The sequence below is a fragment of the Pinus tabuliformis genome, chromosome 3_2 (genome assembly GCF_031772625.1).
Source record: "Pinus tabuliformis cultivar Carrire ecotype Pingquan chromosome 3_2, CPIR1, whole genome shotgun sequence".
NCBI classification, from domain to species: Eukaryota; Viridiplantae; Streptophyta; class Pinopsida; order Pinales; family Pinaceae; genus Pinus; species Pinus tabuliformis.
In genome coordinates this window covers 798,459,258-798,476,322 of record NC_142302.1, presented here as the reverse complement: position 1 = coordinate 798,476,322, position 17,065 = coordinate 798,459,258, and the positions used below count along the sequence as shown (strand labels likewise).

General features: G+C 38.4%; 1 pseudogene; it reads right to left on the bottom strand.

The window, feature by feature from the left end:
* LOC149183001 (protein CLMP1-like) overlaps window positions 1–16,817 on the bottom strand; it is a 54,748-nt pseudogene extending 37,931 nt beyond the window's left edge.
* Window positions 16,818–17,065: the final 248 nt, after the last annotated feature.

Sequence of the window (17,065 nt, the reverse complement as noted above, 5' to 3'; positions counted from 1 at the left end):
TTGTCCTCACCTGAGATAAATTCTCATGCCAATATTTTCAATTGAAATTGGTTATGCTAGGTGATTATTCTTAGCTATAATCTTCAAGATACTTCTTGACTACCAAATTTGTAGAGACTCTAGAACCCATTATAACGAAAACATAGCAAAGAAGGCTTCATAGGGAATCCTTTCAAGAATCCAAGGAACAAACCTCCATCCCATTCTTCAAGGGACTCTAGATAAATGCATCTACACCTTCTGCCTAACGGGGAACCGAGTGGCCATTTTTCTCACCTCATAGAACTTCTCATTATAATCTTTCCAATTGAAATCACTTGTTCTAGGTGCTTCTTCCTGGTTGCAAGCGTCAAGATTCTTCTCTACAGCCAATCTCCTCAAATAATCCTTCTTCATTAAATCAACACAAATATACTTTCTTTCCTTCTTGCACACAAACTATGCCTACTTTTCATTTTCCAACCTCTACCATAGGGAAATGTATTCTCTATTTCTTCTTCTTGAAGTTTCAATGTGCTTTCCCATGTGTGAACCCTTATTTGAATGTGTTTCCATTCTCATCCATGGTGGTTCTCTTCCCATTTTACCCACTCTCGTGTCTGACTTCCTTGTTTTTCCAGTTGGGTACGCTACCCACAAGCTCCATTATTTTTTCCATTTTGCTAGTCATGTGCCCACAAGGAAACCATGGTGTGTGTATTTCTCTTGGAGTTCCATAAATTTTGAACATGCCCATTAAAAACACACAATAACCAACCTTCAATGGATATCTAAACCATTCATATTTTCCTATAGTAAGGAAACTTACACCATCGCCAATAAGCAACCTCCCTAGTCTCTGGAATCCATGCCCCTTACTTAGCCCATACTTGTCAAATATTTATGTAAAATATTTACAATGTGTTAACAAATGGAAACTATTAAGGGGCTCTCATAGCAGGTTATTCCTAAAGAAAATCGGAATGGAAGAAAACCTAATATAACTAACTTTAAGATATTTTGGAGTCAATGTTCGTGCCATATTCCTAATGATAAATGGAAAAAGTTAGAGCATAATTCTTACAAATATATTTTCATTGGTTATAGTGGGGATTTTAAAGCTTTTAGATAATTTGATCCATATAACTAAGGTATTATAATTTAGAGAGATGTTCAATTTAATGAACTTTCTCCTTCCCCTAAGACTTTTGAAACTCTTGTCAGTTTGAATTTTCCTTCAAATCTTGCTACTCTACTCTTGGTTAACCCTTGTTATGTATTTATGCCTTACCTTGATCCTAGTTCACCTACCTCTTCAACCGATCCTCCTAAAATTTTGAAGATAATAAAGTGGTTCCTACCACTACCCTATTCTTGTTTAGGCCTAAAACATTCTTGAATCCATGGCTTCTAAGATCACTATTCCTTCTAATACTCGTTGACCTAGATATAAATTTTCTCTGATGACTTAAATTTTGGATAAAAATGATCCTTCCACATATGTTGAAGATAAGGAAAAACTAAATGGTAAAAATAATTGACTACAAGGTATAACTCATCAATGAAGAAAAAGACTCAAGATGTTGTTCCCTTCTTCTTGGATATAATTCAATTCATTGTATATGTATATATAAGAAAAAAATTATTTCAGAAGGGAATATTGGAAAACATAAATACTAGTTAGTAGAAAAAAAAATTTCTTCATAAGATGGTGTTTATTATAGTGAAACTTTGGCTCTCATTGCTAGAATAAACAATATAAGAACTATTCTTTCTCTTGGTGCATCTTATCATTGGGAACTACACCAAATGGATATCAACAGTGCATTAGTGAATGGCAATCTTCATGAATACATCTATATGAAAGAACCACATATTTTTATCACTATTCAAACTTCATGTTTGGTATACAAATTACACAAGTCTTTGTATGGTCTTAAGTAGACACTAAGAGCTTGATATGAGAATAATGATACTTACTTCTTGAAAAATGTTTTCAAATGGTTTATATCTAAACCACTTTGGTGATGAATTATTCATTGTTGTATTATATGTGGATTCTCTTATAATTATTGGAAACCAACTTGAATTTATATGATAACTAGAGAATAAAAATAAGAATCAATTTGAAATGATATATTCAGGCATATTGCACTATTTTCTAGATCTTCAAATTTGGCATATGTCCCATGGAATATTTATTTTTCATCATAAGTATGCAACAATTTACCTTCTCAATTACGTATGAGTGATTGTAGTCCTTCACTAATTCCATTTCAGTCTAATGTAAATTTAACTATTGGTTAAACTATTACTCTTGTTGATGTTGCTCTTTACCATCAGGTTATTGGGTAGTTTGATATATTTGACACATAACATGCCTAATATCTATTTTCTTGATCCAAAATGGATAATTATAGTATTTTTCATCCATCTCTATGCTTTAAAAGTGGCAAATTTGTTGGAAACTTTACAATACTAAGAGGAGAGGTGAATCAGTATTGTGCTTGATGGATCACATTAAACTCTTTTTTCCATTTTGTTCGCAAACCATTAACTAAAATATACAATGATTAATAGCATAAAATGAATAGATCTGAGTATAACACACGAGGAGCATATAAATCGTGAAACATTAAAGGTACATGTAAGCATCAAGGAACATAAGTAATCATCAAACACATAGGGACACCAAATGTTAGGTGGAAACCCTTATGGGAGACAAAAAAATCACACAATTTGTCTTTGTCTTCTTCTTATTATTAAAATTATTATTTTACATCATCTAATGGCCACCAATAGTGTGAAATCCCTTAATTGTGATGCACATAAGAAACCACTCACTCTAGGCCACTGCCAGATGAAAGCCACGATTTCCTCAGCTATACATAGACCCAAACTTGCTACAGGCCCCAACCTCCAATAGTTTCTCTAGAGACCACCAATGGGAAGCCACCACTCCCAATTTATCATGCCACAACCTAAAGAAAGCTACCACTTTTGAGCAAGCTACCACTTTCCTACTGAAGGCCCCATCATTAGATTCCTTATGGAACACATTTCATGCACTTTCAACTTGGCCCATTATACTCAACACAAACATTTGTAGGTCTTCTTTAATCCATTTTCATAGTAGACCCATGTAATCTTCTATGCTCGTTAACAAAAACGAACTCCTCTAAAAACAAGACTGTGTTCATACATTAACAACAAAATACAACTCTCTCATCACTAGAACAAGCATGTTTTGACATGCAAACCCTCTACTCAACATAATTAGTAGCAACGTCAACACAACTGATCAAACCCTAGCAACAATACTATCAAAATGCTTGTCATTGAAAAATCAAACATCGACATACATACAAGCATCTCTCTACTAAAACAACCATACATCAATGGAAAATATACATGGCAAAAAATCACTCAGCCATATATCAACTCTTTATTTATGCATATCCCTCACTAACAAAACCACTCAAACACACATCAAAGGACTCTAGTAGTAAACAAGACACAATATAACTCTAACAAATTCATCATGAATAGTTCAGCAACTCTTCACCATGGAAACCCATATGATAAACATTGACTCAACTAAGCTCTACCAGTCATACAATAGCTAGAGGCAACATAAACTTCACTTTGCATTTGCAAATCTTCAATAGATATATAAGATGCATGAAATTAATATGAAAACACTATATGAAACTCAACCATATAACAACTATGACATTGATCTCTAACCTATTAAAAAACACTATTGACTATACAAAAAAAAACATCTAGATCAATGTCAAAACCACACTCTACTATAGGTATCTTTTGAGCTCTAAGTCACTCTTCCATTCACATAGCTCTCCATAGTCTGATCAACATTACATATTGGCTTTGGTCTACTTCAAATTTCCCACTGATCTAATGCATGTAGCCATTGTTTACCTTTCATACATTGCTCCAATGCATTGTCATGTATTCTCAACTTACTCTTCTACATAAATTGCTCAATGTCCAAGATTTTCATGTAAATTTGTCACCGTCTAACCTATTTCCATCCATAGGGTATCTTCTTTTAAGCAAGAATGTTCCAATTGATCGACTAATTGAACACTACACATCATATTCATTGTGTTCATACCCTTAGAGACCTAATCAAATAATAAATCACCATGACTAGACGAAATGATTAAAATTCAACCTATTTGAACTAGGTCAGTGCTCACTTCAATGACTAATTGTGTTCCATTTCTTTTGGGTACTAAATAAACCATTACATTCTTAACCTCAAAAATTATTAATTTTTTCATACTACTTTTAATACCAATTCAAAAGATCTTAATCGATGCCAAAAAGAATTCTCCAAACAAAATCAAAACCTTAGGTATATTTGTTGGTATAGCCCGTGATTTTCCCTTTCCCAACCTATAGGCAATGTTGCAGGCATATAATGGCAAGGTTGGGAAAACTTCAATGGGAATAAAAAGGAAAGAGTGTGGTAGTGTGGTAGTGCCACTAGGTGTTGTAGCAAGCCTACAACAGTCCTGCAAAACTTAGAAAACACAAAAACTTCTACCTTAATCTAAAATTGTTGTAGGAATCCAACTTCCACCACCATGTCAAACACTTGTAAACCTCGAGACATATCATAACTCATCAACCTCTTGAAATCAATGTGAAGCTCACTAACTGACCCTGTGGTTGATATAAGTTGACTAACTGACCCTATGGCTGACATTGACACCAACACCATGCAACCAACAATCTCCCACTTTGGTAATGTGGCAACCTTCAGCCATAAACAACAATATGATGTTTATTCATCTATAGTTGGCTCGTCTCACACTTTGTTAGTGGTTGGTCTCACTCTTTCCATTTAACATCAATGGAAAAGCGTGACCAGTCCTCATTGAATCATCATGTTAACACTAATGAAAAATGTTGATACCAAATGTTTTCTAAATAATATGATCAACTACAACATTCCTGCAAGATATACACTAGAATTAAGGAAATATATATCTTTCCACACTTGTATCTCCTACAACCAAAGGAATTCAATGAAAACAAGGCCAACAAAATGACCTTCCCTTTTGCTAAGATGCACATTTATTGGGCTGCAATCAACTTCTTTAAGTTGTTGTACATCAGAATCTGGTGCTACTCTTCTTTGTCTTCTTGAGCCCGTGCCTCCTTCCCACATGTAATAGGTTAATCCTCATGGATAGATGCCTCCACATAACTCATAAAAATTATAATAATGATACAAAAGGCTTAATATTGAAGTCACATGGATACATAAATGAAACATATTTCTATAAAAATGGCACCCAAAGGAACATACGAGGTTGAAATAAGTGCTCTCTTCAATTCATGCATAGACCAAGTGACTCTTCCTCCTTGTTATATAGGAAAATACCTCCTTGTCTTCTTAGAGTAGAATATAAAGCATTTGGTTGAGATATGACCCTGCTTCAAGCTTGTTTTAAGCTATAAGAAACCTTATAAAACCTACATAGATCATGGTAATGTAGGCCACAGTCTAGTAGCATGTATTATCCTAGGAACTAACACTCTATATCTCACTTAGGGTCATGTTACCTAACTTTCACAAGCCTGTGAGAAAAAATCACAAGTTAACTCACTGTGCCTCCATTGTTTACGAAAATTTCACTATAAAAGCCAAAATATATCACCTCAAGCTCATTTATTGATATTTTCTATCCTAACAAAGAAAAGGAAATCAGGAGAAAGTAATAAAGCAAGATAAAACATCTCCCATCCTTTATATTTTTCCCAAAGTGAAATGGTGATGGAATTGGTATCTTTGTCAACCTCCCATTTCTTATAAATTGGAGGCTAGGCCATTGAAATCATGGTCGGAATTCATGCACTGTTATGATGGCAAAATATTGTTTGAGAGAGAGAGGTTGAAGAGCTAGGAGTTGGAGGAGGTCATGATGCAACTATCTATAAGTGTAAATTCCCTTCATATTTTGAATATATAGATCTATTATTTCTCCTTCCATTTCATTTTTATTTTCTCATGTATGTTGTATTCATTTAGTGATAGATTGGAAGATGGTCTATTGTTTACATGCTCAATAATGTATGTTATTTTTCATTTATTATTGTTTGAATTAATCAATATTTATATGTTGTAAAGGTTATTTTTTCTTATTTTTGTGTCTAGGATTGAACTTAGGAGATGGTTGGGAGAATTTATCATCTACATTGAATGCTCCAGCTAATCTACACAAAATGATCATCAGGTAATCTATTATTGTTTCTTTGTTAATTCTAGCCTATTATTTACATTGTTGAATGAAGTAGACTATAGTTTGAGATCCCTTGATCCATCTTCCTTAGATTCCAAGAAACCTGAGAGGGTTTTATAGTTTGTCCATCTGAGCTTAAATCCCTAAAACAGAACTGGTGACTCCACTGTTGATTGTTTCAAATTCCCAGTTTTTTTGATACCTTCTAGATCCTAAATCTTTGCTCTTGTTTGATCTCGTCAACTTTGAATTCTTGTCACATATGCGTTTACATGCTAGTATCACTTGTCTAAGTCTCTGTTGTGACTTGGATTATTCTTTTTTTTTTTTAAGAAAAACCTAACGCACCCTCCTAGTGATTTATAGTGCATGTTAATGCAATTTTTCCTTGTGCATAGCTTGTTACCCTAGATATTAGCTCCTTGTGTAGTCTAGAAACCAGCATTAGTGCCCTAAAAAACCATGTTTTCCACCTAGTCTATGGATTTCACTATTTTGAGTTTTGCTTCTCTTTTGATCCTTGGTTATGTATTGTCTAAAACTATGATTTATCTAATCTCTTACGTACATTTTATTTTGAAAGCATAGCTTAATTGCATCATTTGAAAAAGAAAAGAAATTAAATTTACTTTCTATCAATTTGGTTTGTTTTGATCAGTTTGTTAGTAACTTGTTTATTTTGAGTTTGAATGTATGCATGTGCTATGAAATATTAGAACATACATTAGGATTGTTTGTTTTGGAAAATAAATTGTTACTCTCTCCATGTAGAATCTATTTCTCATCGAATTCAATTGAAGAGCATATTCTCTGCATGATTTGAGTCAGTTCTCACAAACTTCATAAGTTACCACCCTTATATGGGCCTAACCCAGGTTCGGAAGAATTATTTAGCCAAACAAATCCCACAACTACCAGCCCTTTCGGCAAAAGTCTGCGGAGCACGAATTGAGGTCTCACCCAAGGTAGCAGGGGAGGCTGCTAGAAATAGATTTCTGCACCCTTGGGATGTCTAGATGTGATCTGGAGGTCTCACGCACCGTTCTGCAACGTTGTGTTGGATTGTTTCGCGTAAGTCCAAATCCAGAATAATCTTTACTAGTTATTAGTGCGCTATTCACAGATCTAATCTATTTGATGAAGTATTACTTAGAAGGTTCTTTAAGAAAACATTTATTAGATTTACCCAATTCGCACACTTAGATTAAACACAGATTCACATGTATTCAAAATGTAAGCATATGCGCATAGATCAAACAGTGATATTAACCATACAAAAATCTAGATCCGCGATACTACAGATTTAACATAGAATTACCAAAGAAACTTATTTTTATTTACTTTCTTCACCAATACATCCAAATCTTCCCTGCGCACTCAGTTGCAGGGGTCTGCGCACATAGCTGCAGAGCCTCTATCCACTACCCACATCCTTGACTCAGACTTACAGATGCTTACAAATTGTTCTCCTCAGAAACCCATTACATTACAGATCCAAGATCATACAACAAAATTTAGCTACCTCTACCCATAGAGCCTCACTCTATTTGTACCTTTCCATGGACTGTGATCCACGGACAGGATGACTCATCTTACATTTCTTTACATTATTTTTGGGCGGAATACCCTTTGACTTCGACCTACTACAAATTGTGCTTCTTGCGAAATATTTTCCCAAAATTGTGGTTCTCGTGTCTCATGACTGTTACGCGGGGCTTCCGCTACCCAAAAGTCCCCCAACACAATCATTGTGACTCATCCCAAGTCACTCAGCTGGTGTGGGAATCTTTGCGTGAAGGTCAGTCAGCAACTTTTGCATCTCGTCGGTCTCTACAAAAAATTCGGCAGAGAGCCTTGGTACCTTTTTTATCTGAATTTGAAACTACTTGTAAATGGTTTGCAAGGTATTCAATTCAGAAATATACATGTTTAAAAGATTTCCATGTCTTGCAGAAATAAAACAAATGAAATTTTCAGCTGTTCATGACCCATTGAAGCATAGCAGATTTATTTCCTTTTACTGTTTAACACACTAAAATGAATTTGTGTTGCAAAATAAATCAACCACAGAGGCAAAAGAAGTTGATAAAGCAGTTCACCCCTCCTGGGCTATGTCTGCTGGGTCCAAAGCCCCCAAATGGGCCTATCCTTGTTTTAATTAAATGTTCAAATTGAATATACAGCTGAATAGAAGCATCTATAGGTGGAATAGATGGTAAAAACAGATTCAGAACACTTGAATTCTTTAGGATTGACTATTGGATCACCTCCAATGGATACCTACAACCCTATACAGTCTTCACAATACTGGGCCCTAGTGGCTCCTAGAACTTTCACGGCTCCAAAACCTCTGCAAATGACCTCAAATGGCTGTAATACTTGCACCAATGGCTTCAGAAGGTCGAAAATACCCAAAATCAAAAAACAAATTCGTCCAAAACTACCTTTCCTAGCCAAAGTTATGGCCAATTAAAGTTTTCCTCCAGTTATGCCTAGAAACACTCCAACTAACTTTAGTTGGAGTCCAGTTAGGCCCACCAAATATGGCGGGCCCGCCAATTTTGACGCTCCTGCTAGAATCTCCACCAAATGAACTACAGTTACATTAAATGTTGGGGTTTATCTCGAAGTTCGTGCTGGTGGTTAGTGCTGGCAATTGGGGCTTAAGCCCTTGGTTCTGGGCCCGCGGTCATATGGTATGGGGGGTTGGCCCCCTTTCGTTTCCGCCCAACTGAAGTTTAGACTTCATATTAAATTTTTTCGCCATCCAAATAAGAACTGTCGTGTGGTGCAATGGTAAGGTGTGGGGTTTGTTGTCAAGAGGTCGCGTGTTCGATCCTCCATCTGACCAAAACTTTAATATGCACCCAACACTTGCTGACGTCATCATGGGCCATGTGGCGGCCTCCGGGCCTGCCATGTGGCATCCTGTGATTGGCTGTGAAAAGGGAATATTCCCTGGAATATTCTGTGGAATATTCCTTTTTTAATTTTTTTTTTGAAAAATTAAAATTTCCAATGTTATTGACAAATTCTTCTTTTTGCCATAACTTCCTCATACGGCGACCATTTTTCGAACCATTTATGGCGCCGGAATTAGGAGGACGAGCACTTTCCAGTAGTTCAACTTTGAACTAGTTTTGATCATTTTAAATTTTGAGCATTCTACGACATTTAGGACATGAGCACCTAATCACGCCTCCCCATTGGGAAGCTTTTGGACCCCAAAAGCCTTCAACTACTTGTTAAAGAGTTGAGGGTACAAGTCCCTCACTCTTTCCACCTCCATCCACTTTGCCTTGTTCGGTTTGCTGCCTTTGAAACCAACCCGAACATAATCTACACTGCCCCTTCCATAAGTGTGTGTCCTTCTGTCAAGGATTGTATCTTCTTTCAGCTCATCTAAGAATTCTGGCGAGAAATCTTCTATAGATGGCAGCTGAACAGCACTTTCATGATCAGCAATCAAAGGAGGTTTAACCTTCTCCTTGCATCCTTTCATTACTAATGTACAGCCATACCTCATCCCCTTCTTGAAACTTGTGATCGACTTTATGCTTGGCGTGTCTTTCCTTGTACTTGCCTTGACTCTTCTCAAGTTGTTCTTGAATTTGCTGATGTATTTGCTGAATTCTTTCAATGAATGAACGAGCTTTGTCAATATCACTATGTCCCTAAATGGCAACATCTTTCTTAAGAATGAAATCAAGAGGTGATTTTGGCAAGTAACCAAAACAAGCTTCAAACGGTGAGGTGTTTGTGGAAGAGTGCTTGGCACGATTGTAAGCATGTTGTATGTAGTGCAAATGTTCATCCCACAACTTGGGATGCTTGCTGCAATATCTTCTCAAGAGGTGCACAATGGTTCTGTTCACAACTTCTGTTTGTCCATCTGTTTGTGGATGGAAAGCAGTACTTTTCTTCAACTTTGTGTCCATCATCTCCCATAGGTTGGACCAAAAATTCCCCACAAATCTGGAATCCATGTCACTAATAATGGAAGTAGGCAAACCAAAGTGAATCCACACATGATGAAAAAATAATTCAGCAGTTATAGTTTTCTTACAAGGCATAAGTATACACATTTTGCTGAAACGATCAACTACTACATATAAATAATCATGTTGCTTTCTAGATTTTGGCAAACCTCCTACAAAATCCATAGAGATACTCTCCCATGGTCTAGAAGGTACCGGCAAAGGAGTATACAAACCAAGCTTCCTATTGCTAGGCTTGCTTGTAGTGCATAATGAACATCCTCTTATGAACCTTGAAACAGAATCTACCATGCGAGGCCAATAGCAATACCTATGTAGATGTGCAACTATTTTTCTCACACCAAAATGGCCAGCAATAAGAGAAGAATGAGCTTCTCTTATGACATTTATCCTCTCCCCCTGTGGTATACACAACTTGCCCAAATGAAACAGCAAATTGTTATGCATGTGATAGTCATTTTCCTCTACATGATTCCCTTTGCTCAAGTTAGCATACACATCTTTAAAGTCATCATCAGATGCATATTGTTCTATGTAACTATCATGTACAATGGAATCATTGTTAAGTAAAGTAACAGCACCAATAATAGGCCTTGAAAGCATATCAGCAACCTTATTCAAAGTACCTTTCTTGTACCTTATTACCAAATGGAACTGTTGCAAGGAGCCCATCCATCTGAAGTGTCGTGACTGTTGTAACTTGCTTTGTGATTGCAAGTACTGTAAGGGCTGTTGGTCGATATGTGTAATAGTTTCTTTGCCCATCAAATAGTGTTTCCACTTTTTGACGCTTTGTACCAACGCATACAACTCCTTATCATATGTAGGATAATTTACAACAGCACCATTAAAAGTTTCAGAATGAAAAGAAATAGGCTTATCATGCTGTAGAAGAACTGCACCCATGGCATAATCACTAGCATCGGTTTGTATCTCAAATGGCTGTCTCAAATCTGGTAATGCAAGGACCGGAGCTGAACTAATCTTCTCTTTCAAATATTTGAAAGCTTTTTGTTGCTTGCCTCCCCATTGGAAAGCATGCTTCACACTTGTCACTGCATGCATAGGAGCTACTATAGAAGAGAAGTTAGAGATAAACTTCCTCCAATATTGAGCTGCACCCAAAAAACTTCTTACCTCTATTATGGATTTGGGAGTAGGCCACTTCACAATAGCCTCAATCTTAGCAGGATCAATTCTCAAATCACCTCCTCCTACTATGTGTCCCAAATAAACCAAAGAAGTCTTTCCAAATTCACACTTTGACATTTTAAGAAATAACTGATTCTTCTTCAAAACATCAAGTACTTTCCTAACATGCATGACATGATCTTCTCTAGACTTGTTGAAAATTAAGATGTCATCTAAGTAGACAATAAAGGACGCAAGACATCATCCATTACCCGCATGAAAGTTGCAGGTGCATTGCACAAACCAAACGGCATTAAAAGCCACTCAAAGAGTCCTTGTTTGGTTTTAAAGGTTGTCTTCCAAATGTCACTTTCTTCAATTCTTACTTGATGATATCCACTGCGCAAGTCTAGCTTAGTGAAATATCGAGCATCTTTCAACTGGTCTAGCAAATCATCTATTCTTGGGAGTGGGTAACGATTCTTTATCGTTATCTTGTTCAAGGCGTTGAAATCAACACACATACACCAAGTGCCATCTTTCTTTGGAATCAATACAATCGGTGACCCACATGGCGAAGTACTTCGCCTTATGAAACCCTTGTCCAACAAGTCCTTGATTTGCTTCTTTATTTCAGCATTCTCCATAATAGACATGCGGTACATGCCTATGGTTGGAAGAGGACAATCTGGATGCAAATGGATTTCATGTTGAATCTCCCTCTTAGGAGGCAAACCTGTTGGCTCCTGAAACATCTCATGATATGCATCAACTACATCATGTAGTTCTGACTTAAGTTTTGGATCACAATTGTCAAATGACTCATGATTCACATCAACCTTGGGCTTAATCATAAGAAGAACAAAATTCTTACTTGAATTGACCAACCTTTTTACCTGTCCTGCATTCACCATCGCTATATTTGTCTTCTTGCGATGAGCTCTAACAATGAACTCCTTGCCACCTTTGAAAAGATGATATTTGTTTTCATGGCGATGAAAGATAGTTTTCCTATCAAACAAGTAAGGACTTCCGAAAACAATTCCTGCTATATCAAAAGGTACCACATCAAGTTCAACTGTGTCAATAAAATGTGCAGTAATTGCAAAGCGCAATGTGCACTTTCTTGAAACTTGTAAGTTTGCATCCTTGCAAATCCATCCAAGTGGATATGGATTCGGATGTGGAACGGTCTCAAGTTTAAGCTGCTTGACCAAGTCCTCTGATATAAGTTTTGCTTGTGACCCACTATCAAAAAGTGTGTCAATTTTAGTATGTTTTGAAATCACCCTCACATGAAACAGTTCAATTCTTTATTCCTCACTAGGAGCTTGTACATGGCAGTTTGAGGTACTAGTGCTGGCTTGCGTTTCAATTTCTTTTCCCTTCAAGTTTTTCAAACCCATGGCTGCAATTTTGGTTTCATCACCTGAATCATCCCCTAAATCCTGTGGTGTGGATGTAGTAGCAGCAGTTTTCTGTTTCCCTTTGGATTTGTTAGATTGAGGTATTTTTTCAGGATGTAATTTCCAACAGTTTTTCTCCTCATGGCCTAGTTTAGAACAGTGTTTACAGATCACTTTCTCACTCTCCTGTTTGACAGATTCATTCTTTTTTCCCTTTCCCTTGGAGGTTTTCTCTTTGTTTTTCCTCTTCAGGGGCTTGTTTCTACCCTCTTCAAATGTGTTTTTTCCCCTTGCCTCTAAATGGGTAGCTTGGACACAAACCTCGTCCAGGCTAGTAGGGTTAAACATCAAGACGGTGTGTCTAAGGTAGCTATGCAAGCCACCAATGTATTTCAGCAAGGTTTCCTGGGTCTGTAAATCTACCCCTAACAAGAGAGCTCTTCTCCTGAATTCTTGGGTGTAGTCTTGGACACTCTGACCCTTAAGTTGTCTGAAATTTTGCCAATTCATAATGGCTTTCTGCATGTGAGCAAGAGGATAAAACTCTTTTTTAATGGCTAACATAAATTCAGGCCATGTTAAGGTAACCTTACCAAATTTCTTGATCTCCTCTTTAGTCTTGGCCTCCCACCAGACCAATGTTGCTCCATCCATTCTCAAAGAAGCTAACTAAATCTTTGTGGCATCATCATGCATATTTTGGATCCTCAAGTAAACTTCCAACTGCCTAATCCAGTTGTCAAGCTTTTCTGCATTCACTTCACCATTAAAAATAGGTAATTCGAATTTTACATCAAGCTTCAAAAAAGGACTTTTTCCAAAGGATCTATGCTTATGCACAGAAGAATAAGACGAGGATGAAGAGGAAGAAGGTGACGATGGGGGTGGTGGATCACCATTTCCTCCATGTCCTTTCTTGGAATGATCATCATCCTTCTTACCTCCTGAAGAGCCCTCTCCTTCATGTGGATGTTTGGACCCTTCTCCAGCCAATTTCTCATTTCTTTCTTGGTACAATATCCTCACCATTTTAGTGAGGTCCAAGAAATCCTTTCTGAAGACTCTTTCTTCTTATTTTGGATCCATGTCTGCAGGAATTTCTCCTTCATGTGCAGACATTCTTGAAGCTTCTACTGAGACTCTTGAGGGTGAAATTGAAGGTGGAGGTGATGGCTCTCTGGCCTTCCTTGACTGAGGATTCTCTCATTCTCTAGTCAATTTTCCTTCCCCTCTTTTAAGTTTCAACCTGGTAAGCATCAATACTTGCAAGACAGTTAGAAGATCTTTGCACAAAACCCTGAGCTCTGATACCAACTTGATCTGAATTTGAAACTACTTGTAAATGGTTTGCAAGGTATTCAATTCAGAAATATACATGTTTAAAAGATTTCCATGTCTTGAAGAAATAAAACAAATGAAATTTTCAGCTATTCATGACCCATTGAAGCATAGCAGATTTATTTCCTTTTACTATTTAACACACTAAAACGAAATTTTTTCTGCAAAATAAATCAACCACAGATGCAAAAGAAGTTGATAAAGCAGTTCACCCCTCCTGGGCTATGTCTGTTGGGTCCAAAACCCCCAAATGGGCCTATCCTTGTTTTAATTAAATGCTAAAATTGAATATACAGCTGAATATAAGCATCTATAGGTGGAATAGATGGTAAAAATGGATTCAGAACACTTGAATCCTTCAGGATTTACTATTGGATCACCTCCAATGGATACCTGCAACCCTATACAGTCTTCACAATATTGGGCCCTGGTGGCTCCTAGAACTTTCACGGCTCCAAAACCTCTAAAAATGACCTCAGATGGCTGTAAGACCTACACCAATGGCTTCAGAAGGTCGAAAATACCCAAAATCAAAAAAAAAAATTGTCCAAAACCGCCTTTCCTAGCCAAAGTTATGGCCAATTAAAGTTTTCCTCCAGTTATGCCTAGAAACACTCCAGCTAACTTTAGTTGGAGTCCAGTTAGGCCTGCCAAATATGGCAGGCCCGCTAATTTTCGTGCTCCTGCCAGAATCTCCGCCAAATGAACTGCAGTTACATTAAATGTTGGGGTTTATCTCGGAGTTCGTGCTAGTGGTTAGTGCTGGCGGTTGGGGCTTAAGCCCTTGGTTCTGGGCTCGCGGTCATATGGTATGGGGGGCTGGCCCTTAGGGGCTGGCCCCCTTTGGTTTCCGCCCAACTGAATTTTAGACTTCATATAAAATTCTGCCGCCATCCAAATAAGAGCTGTCGTGTGGTGCAATGGTAAGGCGTGGGGCTTGTTGTCAAGAGGTTGCGGGTTCGATCCTCCATCTGGACCAAAATTTTAATATGCACCCAACACTTGCTGACGTCATCATGGGCCACGTGGCGGCCTCTGGGCCTACCACGTGGCATCCTGTGATTGGCTGTGCAAAGGGAATATTCCAAGGAATCTTCTACAGAATATTCCTATTTTAAATTTTTTTTGAAAAATTAAAATTTCCAATGTTATTGACAAATTCTTCTTTTTACCATAACTTCCTCATACGATGACCGTTTTTTGAACCGTTTGTGGTGCCGAAATCAGGAGGATGAGCACTTTCTAGTTGTTCAACTTTGAACCAGTTCTGAGCATTTTAAATTTTGAGCATTTTACGACACTTAGGACATGAGCACTTGATCACTTTTCCAAGTGAGCCGCGGAGGCATCCCTATCACCGGCTGCTGTCTACTTCATTGCACATACCACCTGAATTTGCGTTACCTTGCCTTCAATGGTTATAGATACGCTAAATGCTTCATTGAGCTAGGGCTGATACGTTCTTCAAGTACTTCCTCCTGTTGTCACACCGTGTCAATTTGGGCTTTGAGCGCCTGGGCCTCTTTCATTTTGGCCAACCGCTGTGTGATAGTGACCGTCTGTGCAGCCCTGTGAGCAGTATCGTAGGCCTACTATAGCTCACGCGCCTCAGTTTCTACCTATTGTATGGTTGGGTCCTCTTGGAGGGAGGTGAGTATCCCGAGTGACTAACCGAGTAGTCCCAAGCATTCGCAAACAACACTACTCATCGTTTCTAGTCCAGCAACAACTTGACCGTGGCAGTGTTCCCATTCAGCAGGGGGTGTGGGGGGTCGGGCCTTAAGATGAAGCTGTACAACCTGTAACGTTAGTTCCTCCTAGTTTCTTGCGGCCTTTACTTGGGCTGTACGAAAGTTGGCTGCCATGTGCTAAATCTTGGTAGCTGGTGGGAGGTCTTCGGGGATAACTAGTTCGAGTACCATCCTACACGCCTCCGTTACCGCTTGTTCTACCTCTCGGTATCATGTAGCCAGGTCCTCATACTGGAGAGTGATCTGTTCTATCTTTTCCTTTTGTTATGTCAAGATGTGGAAAGCACGACCTTCCCTGGCTCAAAACTCTTGAGCTACTCCCTCTTGTAGTAGGTATGTATATCTCTAGACAGGGTAGTTTGATTTAATTCCCAACTACCTTCGTCGCCTGTGGCTACGACTTAGATAGCATCTGCTAGCAATGGGAGGATGTGTGGTGTGTGCGTGCTGACACTCTGTTCGGCGACGGCTATGTCGTTTGTGGACTCGCAGGTGACCTAGCCCGAGGATCACTCTTGTGAGGCCTGTAGCTGCGCTCTGATCTCCCCCAACATAGCAGTTTGCGTGGTGATTAGTTCGGGCAATGCGTTGGTGGTAACATTGCTTGCAGGCTAGCTACTGTCCATGAATTTGCTTTCCAGAGCATTCGCGGTTTTGGACTTTTTCCGAGTGCCTAGCGTTTCCTTGGCACACACCCGCTTGAGGTGGTCCTACATCTTCGTTTCTTATTGTGGGTCCTATTCCAAATCCATTTCCTGATCTCCCTAATTCCCCGTTGTTATCGAGCTCGTGGTAGCCTCCTGTTGCAAAGGGACCTATTGTTCCTGACGTGTTTTTTCTGCCAGTTGAGTGAGTCGCTGCTGGCATTCCTTCTTCTACTGTTGTGTGGCCAATCTGTTGAGAATGGCCTTGTCTAGGGGGCGTCATTCCAGAGGCCATGCTGCCAATACCACGTAAATGGCATCATCAGTCACAAGGAACGGGAGTGTGACCCAAGATCGCTTTGGATCCTTTCGCGCCCAGATATACACGTGATGCATGTCGGCTTTGAACTCGGCCGTGCTTTGAAAATTATTGTAGATCTTGGGGCAAATGTGCGGTCTTCGAGCAATCCGCGTCTGTATCTTTCCTTCCATGGAGGTCCAAAACACCTGGATCGTAGAAACCCTTGTTGCATCATTTGTAGC